The sequence below is a fragment of the Bos grunniens genome, chromosome 5, assembly GCF_055505025.1.
Source record: "Bos grunniens cultivar Pamir isolate PY7600 chromosome 5, Bosgru_T2T1.0, whole genome shotgun sequence".
Classification (NCBI taxonomy): Eukaryota; Metazoa; Chordata; class Mammalia; order Artiodactyla; family Bovidae; genus Bos; species Bos grunniens.
Genome location: NC_141169.1, coordinates 88,219,038 through 88,234,344, shown reverse-complemented (window position 1 = coordinate 88,234,344; position 15,307 = coordinate 88,219,038). Strand labels below are relative to the sequence as shown.

Here is a 15,307-nt window from a genome sequence, read left to right as displayed (position 1 = left end):
TTTTTTTTGGGGGGGGGGAGTTAAAGGCGAATGCCAGATACCTGATGTTTAAATAAACCTTCAAATAATTCTATTTCTAGCCTCATCAACTACTCTCTCCCTTTACAGGGTCTTTCAGTATTGAAACTAAAGTCTGTCTTGAGTTACAGTGCAGAGATAAGCATCTTCCTCCTCTACAGCTCTGAAGATAACATACTTTCCTTGGCAGTTTTTCTCCACTATTTTATTAAATGTATTTCCTATGTTATGTCATAATGTTTTCTAAGGGATTACAGTTGGCTGCAATGTGTGTCCAATTTACCTCCTTGAATTAGAACTAGACGTAAAGGTTTAGTTTTAACGCTTACTCGGATTTGTTAATGGATAGATCAACAGTGATCTAAACAGTAAAGTTTTAAATGACGCTAATTTCTTTACCTTTTATTCACAAAGCATATAATATAAACTTCACTTTTTTCTTTATTTTCTTCAGGTTTTTGAAATATTAGAATAGTGTACCAATATGGTACACTTTGCTGGAGCAGCCATGAAGAGATGCACCACATCCAAGGTAAGAGAAAACCAAGTAAGACGGTAGGCACTGAGAGAGGGCAGCAGAGGGCAGACAGACTGAAACCACAGTCACAGATAACTAGCCAATCTGATCACGTGGACCACAGCTTTGTCTAACTCAGTGAAACTAAGCCATCCCCTGTGGGACCACCCAGGACAGGCGGGTCATGGTGGAGAGGTCTGACAGAATGTGGTCCACTGAAGAAGGGAATGGCAAACCACTTTAGTATTCTTGCCTTGAGAACCCCATGAACAGTATGAAAAGGCAAAAGATAGGACACTGAAAGATGAACTCCACAGGTTGGTAGGTGCCCAATATGCTACTGGATATCAGTGGATAAATAACTCCAGAAGGAATGAAGGGATGGAGCCAAAGCAATAAGAAAACACCCAGGTGTGGATGGGACTGATGATAGAAGCAAGGTTCAATGCTGTAAAGAGCAATATTGCATAGGAACCTGGAATGTTAGGTCCATGAATCAAGGCAAATTGGAAGTCATCAAATAGGAGATGATAAGAGTGAACACTGACATTTTAGGAATCAGAGAACTAAGATGGACTAGAATGGGTGAATTTAAATCAGATGACCATTATATCTACTACTGTGGGCAAGAAGTAGATGGGGAAACAGTGGAAGCAGTGTCAGCCTTTATTTTTTTGGGCTCCAAAATCACTGCATATGGTAATTGCAGCCAGGAAATTAAAAGACACTTACTCCTTGGAAGGAAAGTTATGACCAACCTAGATAGCATGTTAAAAAGCAGAGACACTACTTTGCCAACAAAGGTCCATCTAGTCAAGGCTATGGTTTTTCCAGTGGTCATGTATGGATGTGAGAGTTGGACTGTGAAGAAAGCTGAGGGCCAAAGAATTGATGCTTTTGAACTGTGGTGTTGGAGAAGACTCTTGAGAGTCCCTTGGACTGCAAGGAGATCCAACCAGTCCATTCTAAAGGAGATCAGACCTGGGTATTCATTGGAAGGACTGATGCTGAAGCTGAAACTCCAATACTTTGGCCACCTGATACGAATAGCTGACTCATTGGAAAAGACCCTGATGCTGGGAGGGACTGAGGGCAGGAGGAGAAGGGGATGACAGAGGATGAGATGGCTGGATGGCATCACCGACTTGATGGACAGGAGTTTGAGTAAACTCCAGGAGTTGGTGATGGACAGGAAGGACTGGCGTGCTGCAATTCATGAGGCCACAAAGAGTTGGACACAACTGAGCGACTGAATTGACTGAACTGACTGACTGTGGGCACGAATCCCTTAGAAGAAATGGAGTAGCCATCATAGCCAACAAAAGAGTTCGAAATCCAGTACTTGGATGCAATCTGAAAAACGACAGAATGATCTCTGTTCATTTCCAAGGCAAACCATTCAATGTCACGTTAATCTAAGTCATCGCCTGACCAGTAATGCTGAAGAAGCTGAAGTTGAACAGTTCTATGAAGACCTACAAGATTTTCTAGAACTAACACCCAAAAAAGATGTCCTTTCATTATAGGGAACAAAGATGCAAAAGTAGGAAGTCAAGAAACGCCTGGAGTAACAGGCAAATATGGCCTTGGAGTACAGAATGAAGCAGGGCAAAGGCTAATAGGGTTCTGCCAAGAGAACGTACTGGTCATAGCAAACACCCTCTTCCAACAACACAAGAGAAGGCTCTACACATGGATATCACCAGATGGTAAACACCAAAATCAGATTGATTATATTCTTTGTAGCCAAAGATGAAGATGCTCTATACAGTCAGCAAAAACAAGACTGGGAGCTGACTGTGGCTCAGATCATGAACTCCTTATTGCCAAATTCAGACTGAAATTGAATAAAGTGGAGAAAACCACTTTATTCAATTAGACCATTCAGTATGACCTAGATCAAATCCCTTATGAATAAAGTGGAGAAAACCACTTTATTCAACTAGACCATTCAGTATGACCTACATCAAATCCCTTATGACTGCACTGTGGAAATGAGAAATAGGTTTAAGGGACTAGATCTGATAGACAGAGTGCCTGATGAACTATGGATAGAGGTTCATGACATTGTATAGGAGACAGGAATCAAGACCATCCCCAAGAAAAGAAATGCAAAAAAGCAAAATGACTGTCTGAGGAGGCCTTACAAATAGCTGTGAAAATAAGGGAAATGAAAAGCAAAGGGGGAAAAGGAAAGATATAGCCATTTGAATGCAGAGTTCCAAAGAATAGCAGGGAGAGATAAGAAAGCCTTCCTCAGTGATCAATGCAAAGAAATAGAAGAAAATAATAGAATGGGGAAGACCAGAGATCTTCAAGAAAATTAGAGATACCAAGGGAACATTTTATGCAACGATGGGCTCAATAAAGGACAGGAATGGTGGGGGTCTAACAGAAGCAGAAGATATTAAGAAGAGGTGGCAAGAATACACAGAAGAACTGTACAAAAAAGATCTTCATGACCCAGATAATCATGATGGTGTGATCACTCATCTAGAGCCAGACATCCTGGAATGTGAAGTCAAGTGGGCTTTGGAAAGTATCACTACCAACAAATCTAGTGGAGGTAATGGAATTCCAACTGAGCTATTTAAAATCCTAAAACATGATGCTGTGAAAGTGCTGCACTCAGTATGCCAACAAATTTGGAAAACTCAGCAGTGGCCACAGGACTGGAAAAGGTCAGTTTTCATTCCAATCCCAAAGAAAGGCAATGCCAAAGAATGCTCAAACTACTGCATAATTGCACTCATCTCACATGCTAGTAAAGTGATGCTTAAAATTCTCCAACCAGGCTTCAGCAATACGTGAACCATGAACTTCCAGATGTTCAAGCTGGTTTTAGAAAAAGCAGAGGAACCAGAGATCAAATTGCTAACATCCTCTGGATCATCAAAAAAGCAAAAGAGTTTCAGAAAAACATCCATTTCTGCTTTATTGACTATGCCAAAGCTTTTGACTGTGTGGATCACAACAAACTGTGGAAAATTCTGAAAGAGATGGGCATACCAGACTACCTGACCTGCCTTCTGAGAGATCTGTATGCAGGTCAGGAAGCAACAGTTAGAACTGGACATGGAACAACACACTGGTTCCAAATAGGAAAAGGAGTACGTCAAGGTTGTATATTGTCACCCTGCTTATTTAACTTCTATGCAGAGTACATCATGAGAAACGCTGAGCTAGAAGAAGCACAAGCTGTAATCAAGACTGCTGGGAGAAATATCAATCACCTCAGATATGCAGATGACACCACCCTTATGGAAGGAAGCAAAGAAGAACTAAAGAGCCTCTTGATGAAAGTGAAAGAGGAGAGTGAAAAAGTTGGCTTAAAACTCAACATGCAGAAAACTAAGATCATGGCATCTGATCCCATCACTTCACTGTTTCATGGGGAAACAGTGGAAATGTTGTCAGACTTTATTTTTAGGGGCTCCAAAATCACTGCAGATGGTGATTGCAGCCATGAAATTAAAAGACGCTTACTCCTTGGAAGGAAAGTTATGACCAACCTAGACAGTATATTAAAAAGCAGAGACATTACTTTGCCAACAAAGGTCCGTCTAGTCAAGGCTATGGTTTTTCCAGTGGTCATGTATGGATGTGAGAGTTGGACTGTGAAGAAAGCTGAGTGCCGAAGAATTGATGCTTTTGAACTGTGGTGTTGGAGAAGACTCTTGAGAATCCCCTGGACTGCAAAGAGATCCATCCAGTCCATTCTAAAGGAGATCAGTCCTGGGTGTTCATTGGAAGAACTGACGTGATGCTGAAACTCCAATACTTTGGCCACCTGATGCAAACAGCTGACTCATTGGAAAAGACCCTGATGCTGGGAAAGATTGAGGGCAGGAGGAGAAGGAGACGACAGAGATGAGATGGATGGATGGCATCACCGACTCAATGGACATGGGTATGGGTGGACTCTGGGAGTTGGTGATGGACAGGGAGGCCTGGCATGCTGCGGTTCATGAGGTCGCAAAGAGTCAGACACAACCGGGCACCTGAACTGACTGACTGACCAATATGGAGCTTTAAAGCAAGTTGAAATCTTTACAGAGAAATAATATTAAATATTCAACTGAATATAACAATAATTAAGAACATATGTGCTCTTACAAATCTGTAACTAAATAGTTTATATTTGTAAGAAGTCTCAAATAAGAATTGCATGTTTAAAAAAATTACTACCAGCCAGTAAAATCATAATGGTAGATTGCACTGAATTTGAAGTTGCATAAGTACTAAAAGAAACAAAAAGGACTCCATAAACTCATATGTCTGAATCAGGTGATTATTCCGGTTCATGCATGCTCAGTTGTGTCCAACACTTTGAGACAAAAGGGCTGTAGCCCGTCAGGTTCCTCTGTCCATGGGATTTTCCAGGCAAGAATACTGAAGTGGGTCACCATTTCCTCCTCCAGGAGATCTTCCTGACCCAGGGATTGAACCCTTTACTCCTGCATCTCCTGCATTGCAGGTGGAATCTTTACTACTGAGCCCCAGTTAGGTGAAATACCTATTAAATGCATGAATGAATTTATATAAAATCCAGTACAAATTTGTCATCCCTTACTTATTGTTCTAATTAATGATAGAAGCAAATTTTAAAATTGACTTATGACATTGTTAGGAGATTTAAGTATCTTTGGAAATCTCAATTTTGTAAGAGAAAAACTTTGTAATAGCTGACAACATTTTCTAGCATCTCCTCCTCCAGGGGATATTCCTGACTCAGAGAACCTGCATCTCCTGCTTGGCAGGTGGACTTATTTTGTTGATGAGCCGCTTGGGAAGCCCAGATAGCAATAGACGTTCTGATAAATATGTGGCCAGACTATGTACTTCTTCATGATGACAGGATGTAAAAGGGAAAATAGCATAAGCATTATCAAAAGTTTTTATTAGCATGCTATTTCACCTTATTTTCCAGCTTTTAGTTAATTAAAACTCTCCAAACCTGAACTGTTTGGTGACTGTTTTCGACAGGAAAGTTTCTAAGGCTTGAGTTGTAGGAAAACAGCACCTAAGATTACCTGGATCTAGTGCACAGTGTTCCTTTTATAGACAACCAAGGGAGAGATTCAGTGGAAGTTATTGGCCCTCTGTTTCACAATAATTCAGCAGGACTGGAAATCTGTTATTAGGAAATAATTTTAGCTCACCACTGAGGTTACAGGGCAATAAATGGCTCCTTTCTGGATCCCTAAAGTTTACCCAGCACATTTATGTGGCCATTTTTTTTGCCTTGTGTACTTATGTATGACTTAAATCATTATGACTATATCACATTTACATTAAATCTCTTTCTTATTTCCCTATCTTTTAAAAGTATTTTTTCTTTCTCTCTTTTATGATCTCTATTTCTGTTTTCATTTCTCTTGTCTTTGGTTTCCTTGGCTGCTGCCTATGCTGAAGACATTTCAGATATTTCTGTGTAAGCCTTTTCAACATGAAAGATCAAGAATAATACAGATTAAATATTTACTTTTATTTTCAATTAAAAAAACAGGCTTTTAAAAAAATTAGTACTTTGTAAGTGACAAAGTACCATGAGAAATTCACATATTTTCATTCATTATCTAAGGCTTACATGACATAATCCAGCTCAAACTTATATCAGAAAATGTTTTATGTCACCAGTGAAAGTCTTAAAAAATATGTAGGCTTTAATTAGTTTACTCAGGGAAAAAAATTGACAAGCACACTCATATCTTTAGCTTGATTTTAAGACAAATATTAGTATGAATTTCAAATATCTCTAATGGAGATAAAACTAAGTATAAAGAATACACTTAATAATTATCTTACATATAATAGACTTGAATAGTTTTACTGTGCTGAATAATATGTTAAATAAGAAATACATGAGTCCCTTCACTGTTCACCTGAAATTACCACAACATTGTTAATTGGCTATAACCCAATAGAAAATAAAAAGTTTAAAGTTTTAGGGAAAAAAAAAAGAATAGATAAACAAAAATGTTCTTGAATGAAAAGATATGTGTGTATATATATATACATATATACACACACACACACACACACATATATTTAGTGTAGAAAGAGTGTTTCAATCTTTTAATCTAGTTTCTTTGATAATTTAGACTTACGTTTCTAGGCCATTTTTACTTTTGATGACCTATGAAATCCACTGGTTTTGTGGAAAGAATAATATTTTTACAATTAGATGCAAAGGATATTTCATAGGATTTCTTTCTTTTTCACATATTCTTAAAAAATAGCACAATAAAAATGAATTATAGCATGTAGTTTCTGAATATATTTTTAGGTATCTTTCTTTTTTTTTCAGGTATCTTTCAAATTCCCATTTTGGAAATCTTTTCTACAGTTATAAAGATTTTTTTTTTAAAGTGCATTATTTTCACGTATGTATTTTAGCTACCAGAATTGCTGGCCTATTGATATTCCAGAAAAATAAAATATTAAAGTGAAAGATATTATTCTATCATGTCTTACATTTTAAACTTGATACATCACACATGTCTTTCTCTAACAAAGGTTTCCATTCCTGAACATTCCAAATATAACTTATTTATTTAATTTGTTTATTTATTCTTGGCTCTGCTGGGTCTTTCTCTAGTTGCCGTGAGCAGGGGCTTTTCTGTGTTGAGTTGCCCGGGCTTCTCACTGGGGTGGCTCCTTGCTGCAGAGCAGAGGCTCTTGGACACGGAATCAGCAATTGTGGTGCAAGGGTTTAGTTGCTCTGCGGCATGTGGGATTTCTCCAGCCCAGGGATCAAACTCGTATCCCCTGCGCGGGCAGGTGAATTCTTAACCACTGGTTCACTAGGGAATTTGCCAGCTACAGCTTACTTGTAGAAGGGTAGAGAAAGAATTTGCAGTAAATACAAATAGTAAGCACAAACAAACAAAAATAGAACCAAAGCAAATGAAAACGTACCCTCCATAGACAACATCCATGGCTGAAGGTGACCTGCATCTGTTACATTATATGGTCCTATATCCATGCTGGGAAAAAATACCAGAAAGCAGAGAAGCTTGGTTTAGGAGAAAGGCAGGAATCTTGCCTGGATTTGAGCCCCACGGCTACCACTTCCCCTGTGGGCATGGCCAAACGTGGAAATGGACCAAATCTTCATTTTATCCTTCAAAAAAAAGTGGTGCATCTAACAGTTCTATGTTTACCCTATGAAAAAATATTTCAGAAACTGTTTGGATAACTATAAAGACAAAATGTATGCAGATTATTATTAGAAAAGCAAAAGCTTAACTATAATAATGGATCTAGAGAGGCAGGTGAAGGAAAGAACAGCAAATAAAAATGAAATTAGGTAAGGTAAAATATAAAATTAATTTCAAAAGTAATTTGAGCTTGTAGATAATTATGTAGATAAATACGTGGGTTTTGTTTTGCTGTTTTGAAATCAGCATGGTAGTGTAGTTCATTACAGATTTTGATTTGTAATTTGAGCCAATCAATTTCCTTGAATAAAATCTGTTCTTGTTTTTTCTTGCACAGCAAAGGAACTATCTGGGAATGTTTCCATACTTTTCTGCAAACCGCTAAAAGAGTTAAACTAATAGTAAATGAAGATGTGACTACTAAGATACTGTGTTTTGAATTGTTACTTTTTATTTTTCATTTCACTTAAAAATGTTTACACTCGTTCATTTGTTGTGCTGATAGAGTCAGTCTTTTCATATCCTGCACTGGGTTTCAGCTGTCATGGCTAACCTGGTCTGCACATACATATAGAAGTCTAATAAAATTTGGTGGTATGAAATGACTTTTTTGTCTCATTTGCAAAATTACAATGTCCCCCTTCATCCTAAGTTACTGTGCTCTGGTCCAGACCACAATGTAGATTCTGTTCTACCTAGAAGCAGCATCTTTCTCTGTAATCACCAGGTAGGTATGGTCAATTAAAGGAGGAAGAAGGCGTAATGTAGAACAAAAGGTTTAAATTCCCATTCCTATGACAAATAGCACTGCCACACTGCTTGAGTTCCAGATGACTTTGCCTAGAATTGTGTAACATGGTGGTGCTGACTAACAGAGTGGCTCGGGTTCGGGGGCAGCATATACACTGCGAGAGAGGATTGGCTATTTCTCCTCTCCTTACCACATGGCCCTCTCCTACCACACAACTCTGCCATGTGGACCACATTTGTTGACATGGCTGGCCAGACGCCTGCTACTGAAGCATGTCCAGCCATGTGGCTTATCCACACCCACCACTTTATTTTTGTTGCACTTTTCAACCAGATTTTGTGGCTAATGATGATATAAACACTATGGTTGCGGAGATGCCAATGGACTACTGTGCTTTTCCCTGTGAGACTTTGGAGAAAAAGGAATGCATTTGACAGTTTTCTATCTGTCCTGAAGCTTCAGGATATTTAGAATAGGCTAAGAAGAGGAAGGAAGTATAAGGAGTGTAATGACAAATAAATAATAAAGTAACGACTTCTAAGAAAAGAGATGAGAAAAAAAAAAAGATGACTAGAGACATAAAGCAAAGGCATGAAATATGTTCATATTGATTTCCATGCAGAAGACTGCATATTTTTTATTTTCCTTCCAACCATCCTTCCCTCAGTCCCACCATCCATAGTTATGCTTTCATGGACTCACCACACTTTCTATGGTTCAACATTAACTTTCATATGAGTTAACTATTAAACTCCTTATATAGGCTGTATTGTATTGTATTGTTCAGTTGCTTAGTTGTGTCTGACTCTCTGCGACCCCATGGACTGCAGCACACCAGGCTTCCCTGTCCATTATTATCTCCTGGAGTTTGCTCAAACTTATGTCCATAAAGTCGGTGATGCCATCCAACCATCTCATCCTCTGCCATCCCTTTTCCTCCTGCCTTCAACCTTTCCCAGCATCAGGGTCTGTTTCAGTGAGTCAGCTCTTCGCATCAGGTGGCCAGAGTATTGGAGCTTCAGCTTCAGCATCAGTCCTTCCAGTGAATATTCAGGACTGATCTCCTTTAGGATGGACTGGTCGGATCTCCTTGCAGTCCAAGGGACTCTCAAGAGTCTTCTCCAATACTACAGTTCAAAAGCATCAATTCTTCTACATTCAGCCTTCTTTATAGTTCAACCCTCACATCCATACATGTGCTGTGCTTTGACACTCAGTTGTCTGACTCTTTGTTACCCCATGAACTGTAGCCCACCAGGCTCCTCTGTCCATGGGAATTCTCCAGGTAAGAATATTGGAGTGGGTTGCCATGCTTCCTTCAGGGGATCTCCCCAGCTCAGGGACAGAACCCCAGGTCTCCCACATTGCAGGCAGATTCTTCACCGACTGAGCCACCAAGGAAGCCATACGTGCCTTCTGGAAAAACCATAGCTCTTAGTCACGTCCACACATGACTATTGGAAAAGCCACGGCTTTGACTATATGGACCTTTGTCAGCAAAGTAACTCCTTTTTAAAAATCAGCAGTGGTTTTCATATAATGTAACTGTATATTTGTATTGTCCAATACATATTCACACAGAGAGGCTAGACCAGAAGAGAAGCCCATTTAATAATTGAACACTTGATGGCATCTTTAGTAATTTAATAGGAGACCTAACAAAGAATAAATACTCAATAAATATTTCTTGAATTGAATTGATAGTGTCTCAAAGACTGAGCTACAATGGAGGATGAATGGAATAGACTGGGAAACTGAAGAATCTGGCAGGGTTAGAAATACGAGTAAAGATGTCAAAGCTTAAGAAAAGAAAAGAAAAGAAAAGGTGGCTGTGACAACTTGATGCCATATCAGTTATCTCTTCCCGTATTACAACCACACCAAAATGTAGTGGCTTAAGAAATAACCACCTGATGTGCTCACAAGTATATGGAGCAATAATTTTGACTGAGTTGAGCTGAATAGTTATTCTGCAGCTCTTGCTGGGATCACTCATGTGATTGCAGTCATCTGGCAGCTCTGCTGGGGTTGATGGTCTAAGATGGTTTCACTCCTGTGTCTAGCAGTTGTTACTGTCTGTTGGCTAAACCATATGTCTTTCATAGACTGATTCAGAGTTTTTCACATGGCAGCTGAATTCCAAGAGAATAAGGCTCAATGCACAAGCTTTTTTGAAGCCTTGTGGCCAGTGTTCCATTGAGCAAAGCAGGTTACATGGCCAAACTCAGAATCAGTGTGGGAGGGAATGATATAAGGGTCTCAATAAAGGAACATGACTCATTAAGGCACTTTACTATACCAGTTGTCCACAGCTCCTGTATTGTGTGACAATAGTAGCTTTGGTTGTTGCTCCTGTTTCTCATAAAGAGAGTAGCTTGGACTTGGAATTAAAATTCTAGTTCAACAAATTACCCCTTACTTAGTAGTTCCTCTCAAACTGTCTTCCTAGTAGTACTTCTGAGAGTTCAGTACTATTAATGCCATTCCTAAATTTGCATATGAACCTGGAATAACAATGGTGGCTCTCCTATATAATACATATTTTATTAAGTTGGGTTCATTATATTAAAGTGCATGCTGCGTGTGGATGTGCACTCAGTTGTGTGCAACTCTTTGCAAACTTAGGGACTGTAGCTGGTCAGATTCCTCTGTCCATGGAATCTTCCAGGCAAGAATAATCAAGTGGGTGCCATTTCCTGCTCCAAAAGTGCATTCTAGACAGGGGGAAAAAAACAGTGGTGCCATTACTTGAAAGATTTAAATTGGCTGCCCACACTTGTTGGTGTACATCGTTCCAAGCATATACTGGGATGATAACTACAAACAAAAATCTGGGTCCTGGCCTTTAAAATTTTTAATTTGGCTTTTTAATTGTTGATTGCATAATTATGGTACTTTATCACCTAATCTGTCCAAATGCCTACTACACGTTTTGGCATTGTTTACATTTTTGCTTAGCAACCAATCAAGCATGGGTTGAACTCCAAGACAGAATGGTTCAACAATGGGTCCATAAACCCAACAACTGAAGGGGGTAAAGAATTTTGCAGAAACAAGTTCAATTGCTTTTCATTATATGCCTCTGGGTGGCCAAATGCTTGGGCAGAAAATTAAGCGTGCTTAAAGCTAGCTGCATTTACATTTCTGAGACTAAAGCTGAGTCTTTCAACTTGTATTAAGCTTCTATTGTAAAATAATTTTATTATTTGCCAAGTTTTTAAGTGACATGAGAGGACAAATGTGCAAAGGTAATTTATAGCTTAGTTCCCTAACTACTCTCAATGGGTTACTTGGAAGCCTGTTAATTCTACCATGGGCTGGGAATATGCAGGGATATAAACATATTATATATAAATTTTACATCATCTTCCAAAACTTACTTTTTTTTAAGAAAAAAAAATAGGACTGTGGTTCTGCTGGTCATGGTTTGTGTTGATTTCTTCCCTTCTATTTTTTTCCTTGGCAAATATTATTCACTGACAGCTCAATCTCAGGGGCTATGAATAGTCAGCTCCATATGCATGCAGGGTTCTTCCTAAACCAACTTATTAGTTGTGCCAGATGTTATTATGCTTCTTGAAATGTAAGCTTAAAAAGTGATCTTACTGTAAGCTAATAGATAATTCAGTGAGCAGGTGTTCCATTGATATGCAGGAGGGAGTATATTTAATATATGGGAAGAATATGAATAGTATTGTGGCCAGAGCACAGAGTGTGATAGATTGAGAAAGTGGTTCCAATTCTTTACCCTTCCCTATTTCTACACATTATGTGATGCAGCATTTTAGTTCGTTCTTTGAAAAGGTAGAGCTCTTTCCCCACCCTTTAGACTGGCCTTGTGAATTTCTAGTGGCCTTGTGAATGCAGTGGCTATGTCTGCAAGACAAAGTAAGACAAAGCCCAAGTCTCAAAAGACCTTGCACACATCATCTTTGTGATGGGCACTCCTTCTCCATGGGAACAAGCACACGGTCACCTGAGTGATGATAGACCATGTGAGACAGAATAGCTGACTTATCAGAATAGCCGATAGACCAGTCAGCCCTTAGCTGACCTGTCAATTCAGATTCATAAGCAGACCCAGGCAAATCATCCAGATCTGGCCTGATGCTTATCAGAAGCACATAGTTAACCTGTAGAGTGATGAGAAACAACGAACATGGTGGTTGTTTTAGGCCACTCAGAGCGGAGGTATTACACAGTGAGAGGTAACTGACTTACCTTCCTTTTACTCTAGCTGGTCTGGAAAGTACTTTCTTTACAACCTTTTTTCAAAGGTGGTGGGATGAAGGAAAGAAAGAGGAATGCAAGTTGCTTTCTGGTAGCCATGAAGTGTTTCATTCTATCTCATCATTTTTTTTTCTATTGGTTGTATTCATACGCATGGACCAATAAACATTTTGTACAGATAAAGCATTTTTACCCATTTCTATTTTAAGACTTATCTTTGGAAGAAAATTAAGAATCAAATTATCATGGCACTGATGTCCTGGGTTTTGTAATGATGGATGCCTATGATAGATCCCTCCCCACCAGCAAATACACATCCATCTGTTTGAATGCATTTAACTCTCTAACTTCATCTCTTGTCACCACCTTCCATTGTCTTCATGACTCCTGTGTTTTATTCACTCAAGAAATACTTACTGGGTACTTATGATGTATCAGGAATTCTCCTAGGTTCCAGGGATATAGGAAATAACAGTGAAAAGAATAAACAAGGCCCTTGCCCTTAAAGTGCTTGAATGGCAGGGCAAGTGGTAATCAATAAATAAGACATTACATACTCCACCATGTGAGATGATGCTGAGTGCTATGCATAAAACTAAAGCAGAAATGGAGAATTATTGATATTTTATTTTGTATAGGAAGGCTTTCCTAATAATGAGAAATTTGAGCAGAGACCTGAACGCAGTGAGGAAACAAGCTGTGCAGATATAAAGCGGGTGTGGGGAAGTGCTCCAAGCAAAGAGAAGAAACCAAGCAAATGCACTGAGGAGGAAGTGTGTTTTGAGGAATATTTAGGAGGCCAGCATGCTTTGTGCAGAACAAGCCAGGGGAGAGTGGGAGGAGATGAAGTTAGAAAGAGAGGTCAGGGCCCAGATCATGAAGATCTTTGGGGCTGTGAAAATTACGGACTTCATCTGTAGGGAGATGAACAATGATTTGGAGCGCTAGTGATATTCAACTGCTGTAGATTTCCTAACTACATTGTTTCACTCTTACTCTGTGCGTGTGTGTCTGTGCGTGCGTGTGCATGCGCGTGTGCAAGCATTTTCTCTGTTAAGAATTTCTGCTACTTTTTCCACCTGGCCCATACCTACTCATTATTTGAAACCTAGTTTAAATATCACCTGGCTTGGGGAAATAAATCCCCAGGAATTTACTTTCCTCTCTATTCTCCCCAGGAAAATATATATATTTTTTTCATCCAAACTGGGACACATTTGAGAACAAAAGGAGAATCTCTCAAAAATATATTAACACAACAGATTCAAATGGACATATCTTGGGAAAATACGAAGCATGGTTACCTTATTTTCACGTCGATCATGTAACACTTCCATTACAGTTCATATGTCTGCTTTTCTCACTAGAATATGACCTCCACAAGAGCACTGTCATCTCGTCTCTGAGAGTCACAGACCTGTGTAGAGTCCAACATATGATAGTGACTTAACAAATAGTGTTCAACCAAAAAATTGTGTTGATTTTCATATACGCCTTTTACTTTTTGTTGTTATTATCAATTGTATTATTTTTCAGTTTTTTTTTCCTGTCCCTTTCTGGCAAAGGCTATTGTTTCCCCGTCGCATTGATGTCAGCATTAGAGTTGGCTCTCTGACTCACAGTGGCCCTCTCTGTGAGATGAACATATGACCATACCCTTTTAGAATCATAATGGGCTGATTAGTTGTTTGACCAGTGAAATATAGTGGTAATTAGTCCAAGTGACAAGTTGTCCTAGTTTATCAGGATTGACAAATTTCTCAGGATTTAAGGTTTTCAGTTTTAAAATCAGAACTGTGCAGGCAAACCATCCTGGTTTACTTGGGACTCAGGGTACCCCTGGGATGTGGATCTTTGGTGCTGAAAACACAGCCCATACTAGACAAAGAACAACAGTTTAGTTAGCCTAGAAATAACATGTGCCATTTACAAGCAGAAACGTTAGAATTCATTCTATGGTTCCTTTATTTTAGTTTCTCTGTGTCACAGGTTCAGCAGCATCTCAAAGAAAGGATGTTTCATAAGGCTGGGTCTTGGACAGAAGGTGTGGATCAGGATCATAACTGGTGATGATGAACCAGTAGCAAGTACAAGAAATTAATCTCGGTTTTTGTAAGCCACTAAGATATTGGGGTCATTTGTCAGTGTAACATAGCTAAGCTTAAACTGATGATTATCTTTTGTTGCACATACATTTAAATGATGGCATGCTCAATATATTGGATTGGGCAAAAAATTAGTTCAAGTTATTCTGTCTCTCCTTATGGCAAAAGCTGAATGAACTTTTTGGCCAACCCAATGGCTTCCCAGGTGGCACAGTGGTAAAGAATCTGCTTGGCAATGCAAGAGACACAAGAGATCAAGGGATAGGCGTTTGATCTCTAGGTCAGGAAGATCCCCTGGAGTAGGAAATGGTAACCCACTCCAGTATTCTTGTCTGGAAAATCTTGTGGACAGAGGAGCCTGGCAGGTTACAGTCTATGAAGTTGCAAACAGTGGAACATGACCGGGCAACTGAGCATGCAAAGTATTTTAAGTTTCTAAGGATAAGATTCTTTACCAACTGAGCTATCAGGAAAGCCAGGTTCGTGACACTGTACAGGAGGCAGGGAACAAGATCATCCCCAA

The 15,307-nt window shown here is 39.2% G+C and overlaps 1 long non-coding RNA gene across 1 annotated transcript in view; it reads left to right on the top strand.

Moving 5' to 3' along the window:
- LOC147372572 (uncharacterized) overlaps positions 1 to 8,268 on the top strand; it is a 225,846-nt gene extending 217,578 nt beyond the window's left edge. Inside the window, exons 5-6 of the long non-coding RNA XR_015164882.1 lie at positions 473 to 550; positions 8,036 to 8,268. This is a non-coding gene — a long non-coding RNA (uncharacterized LOC147372572). The remainder of the gene's footprint in view (positions 1 to 472; positions 551 to 8,035) is intronic.
- Positions 8,269 to 15,307: the final 7,039 nt, after the last annotated feature.